Source organism: Agrilus planipennis, unplaced genomic scaffold (genome assembly GCF_000699045.2).
Source record: "Agrilus planipennis isolate EAB-ADULT unplaced genomic scaffold, Apla_2.0 scaffold33, whole genome shotgun sequence".
NCBI classification, from domain to species: Eukaryota; Metazoa; Arthropoda; class Insecta; order Coleoptera; family Buprestidae; genus Agrilus; species Agrilus planipennis.
In genome coordinates this window covers 634,445-649,144 of record NW_020438896.1, presented here as the reverse complement: position 1 = coordinate 649,144, position 14,700 = coordinate 634,445, and the positions used below count along the sequence as shown (strand labels likewise).

The window sequence follows — 14,700 nt, the reverse complement described above, 5'->3', positions numbered from 1 at the left end:
TCCGACTTGAGTGAGCGATGCGTCCGCGTGGACAGCTGCTATACAATAATACATTTCCATTTACCTCCTTCTCTATATCCATACAAAATGTCTATCAAACAAATAAAATTAAAACTTTCTTTTGAAAAATGAAAACTTTCCATAAGTATTTTCTTATGACGTTGTCACGTACAACTATCGTCAGTAAACCGACTTTACAGACAACCGATTTTTTATTGTAAAATCAGTAAATATACGACTAACAAAAAGGCTCTCATCACCTTTCTTTGATTTACCGGCTCGTTCAAATTTATTGCGGTGGTAATTTTATACTTAAATTGACCATACGTCTCGTTTTGCACGGCAACTATTGAAGCTGCAAAAGAAATCATTCAACTAAAAGACAACTTGGATTAGAAACAGGCCAATCAGTTTCTTCCATTTACAGTTCATAGTTTAATGGGGAAATTGAAAAATAATGGCATTGATATTAATGAAAAATTTGTGATAAGTACGGCTACAGAACTTTATAACACAAACCGTGAATATCTGGAACAGTGGACCAAAAGAAATGATATTTTATTGGGTAGATTTAAAAGAAAGTACCCGCATGGGATGACGTTTAAAAAGTTCTGGATGATTTGATTGAATATGGATAATACCTATATTGATTGTAGTAGATATACAGAATTATTTGACGAATCTTCATTAATTTTTAACTACATCACATCGCAAAAATAACCCAATGGAATAATCTATTGAAACATTTTCACGTCAACAATCTTCAACATGAAAATTTTTGTATTTTAATTGAATATATTTTATGTCTACCTGCTACAAATGCATAAGTAGAAAGATTATTTTTTTTTAATGAACTAAGTGTGGACGTCTAAAAAAACCCTGTTGTATATAGATTCCAGTTCTGAAGGAGATGTTGATATCTAAGGTGAATATAAAAGAAAAGCTTCACCAGGTGTATTAAAAGGAATTTTTTTCTCTGACAAACATTAACATTATGTTGCATAATACATTCAATTTATCATAAAATCCAACTTTATCTAAATAAGTATTTCTTGTTTTTCGTTGATAACCTGCCAATTGACGTTAATAAACTACGTCCCGTTTTGAGTAAAAAAAAAAGGTGCAACTCAGTACACGTGAAAGAAGTGAAACTTCTTTGGCGATCTCTATGCCTTTATAACGAATAAGTAACGATTGGTGAATGAAAGAGAGAGTACAACAATTTTCACGATTTATGTTTTCCAACATATTTTACCTTGAGTCCACCTGAGGAGTATTACTTTAATACGTTTTTATGTAATTCAATAACAAAAAAATGGTCAAATTTTCTTCGCTTTCGTTTATTTTTCCAAGTGCTTAAGAAACCGTAAACTATCAATAACTACAAGGAATTAGAATTAATACATAATAATACTCACTCTTAAATAAATATTAATTGTTGTTAAATAAACATTTTCTGTAATACACTTACTGTAATATAACTGCACAGTTATAACCAAAACATTATTTTAGCACTATAGCATAGTGAATATGCTTTATACTATAATACCTATATGAGATGCCGGTCACTAACAGCTGACTGTGATACCGATATGCGCATGCGCACCATCCTATTCTCAGCCCATCACTTCGCGAGACGAATCGTTGCAAAACGTGTCGTTTCATGGCCTTGAGGTATTACTCTCATCGAGCCCAAAGAAGTTTCACTTCAGTAAATGGTCACACTGTGTATACTTACGTATTAGCATACATATTTAAAACCAAGCACTTCCATGACAACACAATATTAGTACATATCTCATGTGTGATTGAATCTACTCGGTTTATTTTATGTAATAAGTATAAAACATTAAGTCTTCAACATAAATATCCAGCTGTCAGTAACTAATTGCAAATATCGACTATTGAAGTAGATTTTTTATGGTATGACTACATTAATTGGTTCGTTCCAAGTCATTTCTGATGCATGCTAAAACAACACGTGTCGGTTTAAACGCAGATTTATGCCTATTACTCGCAGCTGAATTAGTTGTACTCATTGAACTCATTTTCTAAAAGCGTGAATGCAACAAAGACGTTTATTTACAGTGAGATGTAGATAAAGTTATTTACAAGTAGGTATACGGGGTGGCACATTGGTGATCCAATGATCTCGGAAAATATTCCTCTACATTATAAATTACATACAAATTAAGATAATTTATAACCTTATAATAAAATAAAAATTGAATATTTACTGGTACCAGCTTTATTTAAACTTTTAGGTTATATAGATATATCAAATCAATGTTTCTTTACACACTGAACTAAAATAAAAACAAAATAATCTTTTCTAAATTCTAATTCAAAGTAAAAACATACCTACTGTTAACTAAACAATTTCTTCTTTAACTTATCGTAACCTCTCTTTTTCTTATATTGCAGCCCCTTTATTTATCCATCCCTTTCTTTTTTTTTTAAATTTAATTCAACGTTTCTGTCCCCTTATCACTTTCATCCACCATCCATGCTCATTCATATCAGTATATTCTGCCAACATATGTATCAAAGTTTGATTGTCTCTTTCGCAAATTCTACATCTTCTTTCTTCCTTTTTTAACCAGTATTTGTACTCCCTACATTGAATGTCCACTTTAATCGTTGCTGTATTAATTCTTTTTATTATCTCTCAGATATTTCGGCATCAGATCGCCTTGCCACGAATCTTAAATTAATTGAAACATAAAAAATAACTCCCCAACCTATAAATTATCCGACTATTTATTTATTATGATTTCAGAAATTATGTAACCGTACTATCATGTTAGTTTTTTTCCTTTATGGTATTCTCATGTATATTATATTTGTATGCAGCTAGCTGTTATTCCAACACTATTTAGCCCTATAAATAGTTACACAAACAATATGTATTTATACAAGGGCGTACAGAAAAGTATCTCTATGAAAACTCAATATTATGTGGTCTATAAGCATAGAAAAATTATTCTGAAGCTCCGCAGCTTTTATGGTCGAATCATAACTGTCTGCATCTTGAGCCGCCACCATATTGTTATATCGAGAACCCAACTGTCATGAAAGTGTGGTTACATAATCTCTGAACCCGCATTAAATAAATAGAGTTAAAATAAATTATATTTTTGAAACATATATAAATATGTGTTGTTATTTATTTTTAAAATATGAAAGGATTCCCTATTTCTAATCCTAAGAAATGTAAAATTGTTATAATGGGAAATACATTCGGAACACAAAATTCACAACAGATATTTTCTAAATGATTTTTAAAATGAACTGCTTGCTTATATTGATAGTCACTAATAAAATAACTAAATAATAATATTGTACTTCAAACTACATGCATCAGGATTTACTCAGGGAAAATAAAATATAACATGACATGGCAAGCTATTTAAAACGGTCTTTTTTTCTTTACTGTTTGTTTACTGTGTCTCTTTTATTTATGTTTATAAAAATTTTTGATGAATACTAATGTTCATAAACCTTACTGGTCCTTATATAATATTAGAAGAATGAAAAATATTTCAAAAAATTTTAATTAGTCATAATGGTTAACATTATGAGATTGGTTGAAATGTAAAATTCTTTATGGTTTAGGTGAAATCCATTTTGAAACATGTATATCATCTCGATTGTCACAATAAAACTATATAGATATATATACAGTGTGTCTATAATATGTTCCTACTAGTTTTATATCTTGAGGGTAGATTTAATCGGAACCAACTTAATTCAGCTATTATTTCAATTCTGCTGTGCGAGTAGCGTAGTGGTTTTACTGTACATGTAGAAAATGTCCTTGCAAACCTGGAAGGCTCTTGAGGTTACGGATTGCGAAAAATTAAGTTAGTAAATTACGCTCTCTGCGTCTAATTCCTTCTCCGAAATAAACAGACCTGAGAAAATTAAGTTTGTGTCGTTCTTGTTCGCAAGAAAGTTTAATTAAGTGTTAAGGATAACCCTTCTGTAAAATCGCGAGAATAACTGATTCTCAAACAACCGCTACGTTGGATAAAATGGAGATGTTGGAAAATACCATTGAAGAGAGAATGCCTTCCGTATTTTAATTCTCTAATGAAGACATTCAAACAAAGTTCCATCAGGTTGTTTAAAATCACGTATATTTACAATATTTTTGTGAAACGATTAAATTGAAATTTAAATTATAAGAATAAGACGTAAGATTCGTAAACCAAGAAAATGCTTGGGATAATTTTCAAGGGGAAAAGATGCCAAAAATACTTAAAAATGAAAAGATGAGATACGGGGAAAAATGATATAGACACAGTGTGTATAAAGGGGAGTTAATAAATATAATAGTTATAGAGTTTGTGCAGCTACGAACTGAAGTAAATATTTCGTGAAGTTAAAAAAAAGAAGTCACTTGTATGTGTGCGAACGATGAATGTGAAAATTCTAAAATGCTGTTTGGAGCACAGCTCTGTACGGGTGCGGAACGTGAACGGTGGGCGCGGCAGAAACGAAAAGTTAGAATCGTTTGAAATGTTAAAGATGAAAATATCCTGGGTAAAGAGATATAAGTAAAAAGGAGAGTTAAGTTGGTAGGACTCCTTCTGAGAGATAGAGCTACTTATAAATAAATTAGAAACAGTCACAGGAGTAAAAGACAGATGAAGCCATAGATTAGGTCAGCGGTTCCCAACTTTTTTTGCTACGGAACCCTTTCTGATGACCCTTTTTTAACCGTGCTAACCTATTCTCAACGACTGCAGGGTATTCATCATTAATTTTGATCTAAATGTTATTCAAATTTCAATCAGCTGGCTCGAATTTTTGTTTTAAGGAGGATCACTTCTTAATGTCGATAAGTTCTCATACTCCAACATAGTTAACATTAATGATTTAGTTTGATTTGTGAACGGATTCTGTACTTACAGTTACTGAGTATCCTGGGATTGGGTGACTCCTCTGGAAAATATTCTTTCAAGGACTTTTTGAGTTTCAAAAGATGTTCGTTTATGGTTAGATAAAGAATGATTGCTTTTCGCAGGATTTTGTATATTTTACTAGGACAAAACACGTCGTATCTCGCAGAACCCCTGTGACCCCTCCACAGACCACCAGGGTACCGCCGAACACCATTTGGGAACCGCTGGATTAGGTTACTGTTCGCAAATATTTAGAGATATGGGTTGCTCCATTTTTGGAGAAACGTAAAGATAGGATCAAGGTAGGAAGAAGTGGAGGTGCGTGTCCAGTTAGTCTTTGGACCAGTAACCCCCGGACGGTAAGGTGGAAGGCCCTCTTGTGGGAATTGGTGGGTATTGGTTGGGGTGAAAAAAATGAGACGTTCGAAATGAAAACAGAAGAGAGTGAAAGATTATCTTTGAATAATTACTGCCTCAGCATTTGCGTAAATGATCTGAAGGATCCATAGAATTACATAGACTGAGGCAGGTGAATCCAGAATCGAGCCGGTGTCCTTCCGAATGCTAAGCAATGGTCTAAACGTCTAGGCATGTAGGCCATACCGCTCCGTGTTCAAAGAACCTTCAAGTGGGGACCTTTAACAAAATTGTAAAATTTTTCCCCTTCGTAAAATAGGGGCATGGATATTGTATTAGATACAATCACCAAAGTGCGGCGCCATCTTTTGAAAAACGCGGCATGATATATCTAAGGAAATTCGTTCAAATACCTTCAGCAGTATTTTCCTATACAAACATGGTAAAGTGGGTAATTTAAGTCCAAGAATTGCAATTTAAAGCCTTTGAAGAGTAGGACTTCGGTTAGTTTAAAACAGTGTTTGAAAAAGCAGGTGATTCTACCAGATAAACGCAGTTGAAAAACATATTCCATATGTTCACCAAATTATGCGATATAAATGACAAAAATGACGTCAACGAAATGTGTAATTTCTACATGTATTCGGTAAACATTTTTCCATAACCGTATATTGAGACCTTGAGTATTATTTTCCAGAGATACCTACAAACCTGCATATTTATATATCATTAAATTAAGTCTGGCAATGTTTAAAAAGGTCAAAATAAATCATTTTCAATTTTGTTTTTCCTTCTTTCGGATAGGTACCATGTTTTCCACTTAGGCTGTATAATACAATGGTACAAATCTAAAAAAAGGAAAACAAAACAATTCTGTAACCAGTTTGAATGCTGTTATTCTGTATGCAAATCTGATTAGGAGATTGTGCCAGTGCTGCTCAAAAGTTTAATTTGACAGTTTAACAAATCTATTTTACTTTCTTATTACCTCTAGATTTTTGTGTACCTATTGATCTAAGTAAACAGTAAAAAAATATTTGATACAAAAACATAATAAAAGTAAACAGCTTTTTATTTATTCATACAAAATTTGCAAATAGGTGTACAAAAATTAGTCAATATTATTCAATCTGTTTTCACTAATATTGTGAACATTAATGCACAAATTAATAAAAAATATTCGAGAAGTTGGTTCATGTTTCCATTGTCTTATTGAGCATTCCATCGTATCATCTCAAAATTGGACGTAGCGAAGTTGAACGGTTATCATAATCATCCTAATGAATAGAAGGCTTGATGACCTCCTTTGGTGAGAAGACCGATAATCGAACTGATTTATCCAACTTTCTCCCTACAGCTAATACCTGGAAATTATTTAAAATTTGAAGATGGATTATGAAAGACTATTGGTCATATTCAGTTTTAAACATCACATCAGAGTTTTCAGCAAATAATAAGTTCAAAAGTATACTGATTACAGTGCCAAATTATTGAAATTCTAGTAACCTCCATGATTTCGCGGTGACTTTCGCCACCATATGTGTTCAATTCATGGTGCTTCTGAGCATAGACGTGCCAAGCGTCGAGGCAACTACTATGTACGAATGAAAAATAAGTAATTCTATAACCATAATAAACGTAGACATTAGTTATTCGCTTTTAAAAGTCAATGTTCGACGGTAAACGTCAGTGCATAAGCATTTCTCTGCGAAGACAACTGGCGGACCGCCGCGCCGTCCCGGTCCAGAACGCGGAAGGTCAAAACCTGGGCCGCTAAAAATTTTTTGAAAATAAATTATCAGAAAAATATTTTTCTGTAGATAGCAAAGTATGTTTGAGTTTTGAGCGTTTCCCTCATTATTCATTGGAGGAAGGAGTATGTTTTCTTTGGAACTCGATAAAAATTAAAAAAAAAAAACTTACGGACCCCACCTAAAATTACTTACCTCGTTTAGGGAATATACATACAATTCTCTTATTGTCTACCCACCCCTATAGATATTACCATATTTATCCGAGCTTTAAAGTTATATACCTACTATTTTATAAAATTAGGAGAAAGCAAATGACTTTTGTTTTTTTTTTTGCTTTGAAAATAATAGGTGCTACCGAAAGATTAGGTATTTATGCCAATTTTTTCCTATAAATTAATTAGGAATGTTTATCAATAGAACCACCCGAAAATTTTGGCGGTCACTGGTTAATTTTAAGAGTTTGCGCGTAGAAATTCCAACTCCGGACTAAAATGAAACAAGTCGATGACGGGTAATGTGCGCAGCGTGCGCAGTTTTGCCATGGTACCCGCTACGCCATTCAATTGCAAATGTTTAATCAGACAGGTAATCGATAAAGAAGTTCCACAACCGAGTTGACCGTCATTCCATGCACGGTGTTGCGATGATGACGTCGAAGTTGCAGTAGGGTTGCAGAACAATCGGTTGGCTGCGCAGGGCCGCCCGCGACCCTTTGCTTATTTACAGAGTGGTGAAAATCCGACGATTATGGATTTTGTATTAATCAATTAATTATAACCAAAAGACAGATGACATCGATACAATTTTCCTCTTTTTTCGTTTGAAGTTTATAATGATGTCTCACATGTTTCAATAAAAAGTAAATAGGATAATTCATATTACTTTAGAAATAATTTATAGCAATAGTTTTAAGTTAAGGTATTTTTGAAGGTGAAATAAGTAGTCAAACACAAAAGAGGTTCTTTATTAACAAAGTAGACAATTGTACAGTAACAATTTATTTCATTTCTTTGATCGACCTATTAAACTAGCAGAAATCTTTGGTCTATTTATTTTTTATTCTTAAATGTTACAGTTATCTATTTAGAATAAATATTCAAACATAAGAAAGGCTCTTTATTAGTAAAGAAAATTGTCCTACAGACTTAGTTTCTTTCGTTTTCTTGATCAACCAATTAAACTAGCAGAAACTTTGGCTTTTCTTTATTATCGACAGTATGGGGGTTGACGTGGGCGTAAGCAGAGGATGTATACTGTATAATTGGTGTAAGTTCTCTGAAGATTTCCGCATTTATTGCTAAAAAAAAGGTGAAATAATAGACGAGGAGTGCAATATGCATTTCAGTCTGAACTATTATGGTCGGATGTGGTTAAATTCTCCAACAATTCATTCGATGCCCAAATTCGCGACAATACCTACACAGTCTACCGAAAAGCATTATGTACATTTTATAAGTCGTATTTACAGAGAATGCATGAAAATTTAAAAGAATTAATATCTCAGTGTGCGAGAAAATTTTCCCAGTTGAATAAACCACATACTAAAGAGAAGAATCGTTAGAACTTTGATTCAATCATCAATAATGAGATATTTTGACTAAATTTTCATGTAAACTGTTTAAATTTGAAATGTTTTTTTTTTTAATATCTGCTCCTAAAGGATTCAATCTGATTGAATTATATAATGTTTGGTAACTTTAAGGAGTTTATTATTCATGTTAAAAATAGCATGACAAATTTTATTGACTTCCTCAGATCATAACCCCAAAATTCGAGCATTTTTTGAAATCCTATCCAGTTATTTCAGTTTCTAAAATTGGCAACCTAATAAGTCTGCATGAAGGTCTAGTCAGAGACATATTACTAGCAGAAACAGGAGTTAGGAGGGGTAGAGGTAGACCTAGGTTAGATTGCTGTTCGCAGATAGTTAAGGATGTGGGTTGTTCTAGTTTTAGGGAATGCGAAGACTAGCTTAGGATAGGAAAGAGTAGAGGTACGTGTCCAACCAGTCTTAGGACTGACGACCTTATGATTATGATGAATAAGTCTGCACGCAGGCACAAATTTTCTAGCTCGCTTATATTTCCATAAACGTACATAGTAAGTTAATAACACCGTACTGAGTGTTCAAATTTAACTCCTCTCTGTCATATTTCAATAAATATAACCAACATAAAATAGAATCGATACTTAATTCTCTGTTCCAATGTTGTTTATTAAAAATGCATTAAAATTGTCTGCACTTTCTTTTTCTTTCGTATAGGCATTGTTCATCATTGCGCCATAATAATCGGATCCGGTTAAACTTGACCCTACATTTAATTCATTCATTGCAGACACACATACCAAGACCACCAATCGTTTATTGTTCGAAATGTGGTGGCTTATTTAACTTAAACATATTCTGCATGTGTGCGCTTATTATGATCCTTTATTGTTTGTTCCCAATGGAGTCCGTTGACTGTTTGTATGGGTGCACTTAAGTATACATATAGTTAATGGTTGTCATCGTCCATCCAATTGTTAATTCGGCATACGGGAGTTAAGGTCCATCAAACGTTGAAAACGGTTCACTTTTGTCGTAGGTGTGTTGTGATTGTTAAGTAGTGGGAAGTGTGCTGGTGTTAGTGTTAGAAGACTGGAAGGTTTAATGGTGGCACATGTGAGAAAATTCGTTGAGGTTAGGGAATAGTGTGCAGGGTGAGTTAAAAGTACGCCAATAGCTATTGCCCGACTAGAATATTGAGGGGGGCGGGTAGGGTCCCTAAGTGGGTAGCCACACTACCTCTTGTGGTTGCCATGAGGTTGCCCCTTAGGGCAAGAAAGGGGCATATGACGCCTTGCCGTATTTGCGCATCATCAGGAATGCCGCATGTGATCTCCGCAGGGAAAAATTATTGCTACCCCGTTAAGAATTTTTGGAAAAATGAACTTTATTATTAATTAAAAAAATAACACCTATATGTAAAATTTGTCTGCTCGTAAGTAAGATTGTGTTATTGGACTGTTTTGCAGTCAGTAATACGTTGCAATCGTTTTACTGTTGTTCGACTAGATGCGTTTGGTTTCAGTTTTGTCTTATAATAACAATATCAGGAAGTACACTTGTTGGTTCGTTGCAAATGTAAAAGATTTCGTTGAAACGACCATATAATTGGGCAAGGGGATTATTTTCATTTTATCGAGAATATTTTCAAACGGATTTGCCTCATCGAGCACCCAAAAGGTAGATTTAATTGTAAGTTTGTACATGTGATAGGTTTGCTCCTTAAGACCCATATGAAAAACCCATAAGGCAATCCTCATTTTAGTGTCGCCACTTTTTTTGGTAGGATTTTCATGAGGAATCTATGGGGAAATCCCTATATTGGCATGCCCATCTTAGCCATGCGAAGCCCACACACTACATGGGGCATGCTCTATAAATTCTAGTCGGGTGGTAAAAACTTGTGCTTCCACTAGGATGATTCACTTACATAATTTAAGAAGTTAAAATGTTTGCATTTATATACTACTAGGTAATTGATTACTTATTCAAAATAGACAAAAAAAATGCGTATCCTTTATGAAGTTTAAATATTATTTCGTATTTTGCAGGATACAAATTAGGAGTAATAAATCATAAGTCAACTAAGCTTGACATCACACGCACCAAAATTTTAGAAACAAGAAATATTTCGTTGTTTAGACTTTTCGTTTTCGCACACTTTAAACAACTGTCTTACATCATATGTAGGTGTATAGGTATGTAATTTCTGCTTAAAATGCATATATCCGCAAGGTGATTTGTGGCTCCACTGTTGGCAGCATCAATGATGTAAAAAGGTGTCACACTATCAGTCCATCGCCGCAGGCATACATATATTTATAGTAACATATTTTAGTTGAACTTTATTGTTTTGTGTTTTGATATAAGTGAAGCATCGATCTGTACGGTCTTTCGAATGCTCTCCATGTGTGAACGTCTATCCCTTTCTTAATTCTTAATTAATAAAAAGTTAAGCAATTTGCGAATTTCATCTGTTTAAGTAGGTATTAATGGTGTTCAAACGTGTGTGCTACGCTTTTGTCTTACGAATTCCGATATGCAATAAATAAAGCTTTTAGATGAAAGTTTCACTGGCTAAATTATAGCCTGTTCTTTATGTTACGTAATTTTTCATGATTTTTTAATTATTACAAAAGCAAGTAAATCTCTGAGAATGCTTATAAAAAGTAAAAGCGATTGGCATTGGTTTTTGAAAGATTTCGTAACTTGTTTTATTGTCTGTCTGTCCGTCCGCTGCTACTGTTGTTTTTCAAGTTCATTTTCAACCAGTGGCTTATATATTTCGACATATATGTAGTTCTGATGATATGCAAATTATGAGCCGAACATTCTGTTACATGCAATCACCATCTTTTGAAAAATACAACGAGTGGTATAGGAAAATTTATACACATAGCTTCAGCCATCTGTTCATTTAAATAAGAAACTTATTTAAATCAAATGAATGCAATTTAAAACTGTTGAGGATTGTTAGGCTTTACATTCATGAATTAACCTTTGAATTAACTTTATCCACTACAGATAACCTTAAATTAATGAGGAAAAATTGTTGCTGTTGTCGCTCCATCGCCGGGAATAGAACCCGGCCGCTGGTTTTACGCACCAGTACTCTATCACTCAGCTACGAAGAGGTAACAGCAACACCGACGATACTTACCTAAAAGTGTTGGAGGCAGAATTTTCTAACCAATGTATAATCATAATGGGACACTTTGAATTTTTGTAGGGTAAAATTCAATATTAATTTTTTTAATTAACTTTACTCACTACAGATAACCTCAAGTTAACGAGAAAAAATTGTTGCTGCTATCGGTTCCTCGCCGGGAATCGAACCCGACCCCTGGTTTTACGCACCAAACTACGAGGAGGTTATTTGTAGTTGGTAAAGTTAATTCAAAAAATTAATTCAATAATGCATTAAATGTAACCCTAAAGTGTCTTGTTACGCTTTGTTCAAAAGATTTTCAACGCTTGGTTAATTTAGAACAGTTGACATATTCAACACAATTTCTGTCACTGAAAAATAAAGACTTTTGGGGCGATTAAACAATATTGTAGTTACAGATTAGCTTATTTCTGAAATTTTAAAATTTAGTTTGAATTTTTAGTGCATTTGAAATAAACATCTTTTTAAGCAATTATTTTCACATCTTTATATGTAGATATATTTTTTCTGTGGTTGCAGTTTGCTTTATCGATCGATGCCAAAAGTAAGCAGTTGGGTTTAAATAAATGACGATCGAAGCAGGTCGGTCGTTTTAATCGAATACTTTTATGTCGAGTCGATAATTACACCAACACAGTGTTCACAATTGTTACCGTCACTTATACAATGGCCAATTTCCACGGTGGCTTGTGAATGTGACTCACGATAAATAGTTTATTTATCGAACTCTGATAAGAGCCGGTATAGCTTTACTAATTTTGAAAAGCTATAAATTGGCCGTTAGCATTTATTCGCTCAGTAGTTTCTGTTTGGATTGCTTCCATAGCGTTACCCCTTTGGCATCCGAATCCGGGTTACCATTGTTTCTTCACGAAAATGGCCCCGCATCAACTTCATTTCAGTTTCTTTTGGCCAACAGGTAAGCTAAATTACTACTCTTTTTAGCAGTTTAACCGTTTTGACTTTTACTTTTTACAACTAACGCTGATTTTTCACTTTTATCAAGAAATTAGGAAATACATAAGTAGATTACGTATGATTTAGGTTACATCTATTCAAAAAAGAAGAATATTATAAAAATTATAACTCTGCTTTATAGCAAGTGCTACTTACATATTCGTGATTTTCTATACTTTTTTTATATTCAAGGTAATAGAATGGATATCGATTTGTTTGAAATTAGATAATATATGAATACAGATTTTCATAATATATTGAATTCCGTATAATTATATAAACTATGAACCAAAATGTATGTATAATCAACATTAGGAACAATATCTGCATCAGTATTTTATCAATAGCCGAGACAAAAATGTTCAATCTCTCAGAGTCTCTGAAAGCGAGACTCGAATCTTCGTCTCTCATGGAGTCTCTCTGGTGTCGCTGAGAGAGACTGTCGAGAGACTGCTAAAAAAACTGTTTAGCGTCTCTGAATGAGAGACTCGACTCGCGCATAGAGAAATCCTCATTTCGTATCGAGTCTCTGAACGAGAGACTCGAATCTCTCAATAAGTGGTGTCTCGATAGACATGGTTAAAATTTTCTAAGTTCAACATATTTCAGAGATCCCAGTCTTTCTACGAGAGACTCGAGTCTCTCAATTTTTCAGTTTTATTCATTCAGTCTCCCTGTAAGAGACTCGAATCTCTGAATTAACAATTTTATCGTTCGAGTCTCTCATACAGAGACTGTGAGAGATCCATAAAAACACCTAGGCAATAACTGAGAGACTGTGAGAGATGCTCTCAGAGACGCTGAAAGACTCTGAGAGACTGGAGAGAGACTGAAAATTTTTGTCTAGGGTAGTTACAGATCATTCAGAAATAATTGTAAGTTATTTTTAATTTTTTGTGAATAATAACGTAAAATAGGTATATTTTTTTGCATATTACCACTGTCCAACATTGAATTTCCAATCTATCGTAATTATGCCAAAAGCGTTTCACAGCGCAACCACCAATTACATAATAAATTCCTTGGTGTGCGATACCTTTGTACATACGTTCATTCTGACCCAGCGGTCTGCACTGCTTGTCTAAAAACGATGACCTACTTAGATAAAGAAATAAGGTTAAAAGGTAAAGTCTTATATAACTCATAAGATGCACGAGCATTTTATGCTTCCCTTTTGTCTGGGTATAACAATTCAGTTGAACAAAATTTCACCATAACGAATACGATATATATATATGTAAAATTTGCGGTAACAATACATACATATGCGTATATGTTACATATATATATATAACCTGATCTTTTACAAAAATATGAATACCGTACTACAGTTTTTTGTACTGTAATACCGACATTTCTTTGTGTAATATATTCTAATACTGCCACATTTTGTTAATTAACAAGTCATGTAATAATTGTTCTTCAAACTATATACAAAAAAAAATAAGTTTGACGAAAATGAGAATTTTTTAGGTAGAAAAACTGCGATTAACTCAAAAAGTGCTACATTTATGTAATTAGATCTGTTATTTTGCTCGAAGAAACTTCTCCACTTTAAGTACGAAATTAAAAACTATTTTAACTACAAACGATTGAATCTCCTATCAAAATGTGTATCTGTATTTAACGTTGACGAACAGGGGACAGCATTTTCTATTCGAGCTTGCAACAGTGCAACCTTTTTGAAGTATATTCCTAACAAAATGTAAAAAAACAAAAACGTTCGTCTGTCGTGAAAATGGAGTCTCGAAGATTTCCCTCTCTTTTTTCTGAGTATGTGTTAAGTGTCCCCCCAAAATTATTCCAGAAAAAACGTATATATATATACACGTTTGTATAACTATAATTACTATTAAACAATTATCCTTTTTGTGATGTAATTAAAAATTCTCGGTTTTCAAATTTTTCCCTTTACTTGTGCTTATTCCCAAACTTCATGACTTATAAAGGTATTTTTTCACTTGATTTGCCGTATTATTCTCAAACCTAACAAAACCTGTTTCAACCAAA

The 14,700-nt window shown here is 33.4% G+C and overlaps 1 long non-coding RNA gene across 1 annotated transcript in view; it reads left to right on the top strand.

The window, feature by feature from the left end:
- The first annotated feature begins 12,547 nt into the window (after positions 1-12,547).
- The window catches only part of LOC108744505, a 137,733-nt gene continuing 135,580 nt past the window's right edge, over positions 12,548-14,700 (top strand). The window contains exon 1 of the long non-coding RNA XR_001938973.1: positions 12,548-12,652. This is a non-coding gene — a long non-coding RNA (uncharacterized LOC108744505). The remainder of the gene's footprint in view (positions 12,653-14,700) is intronic.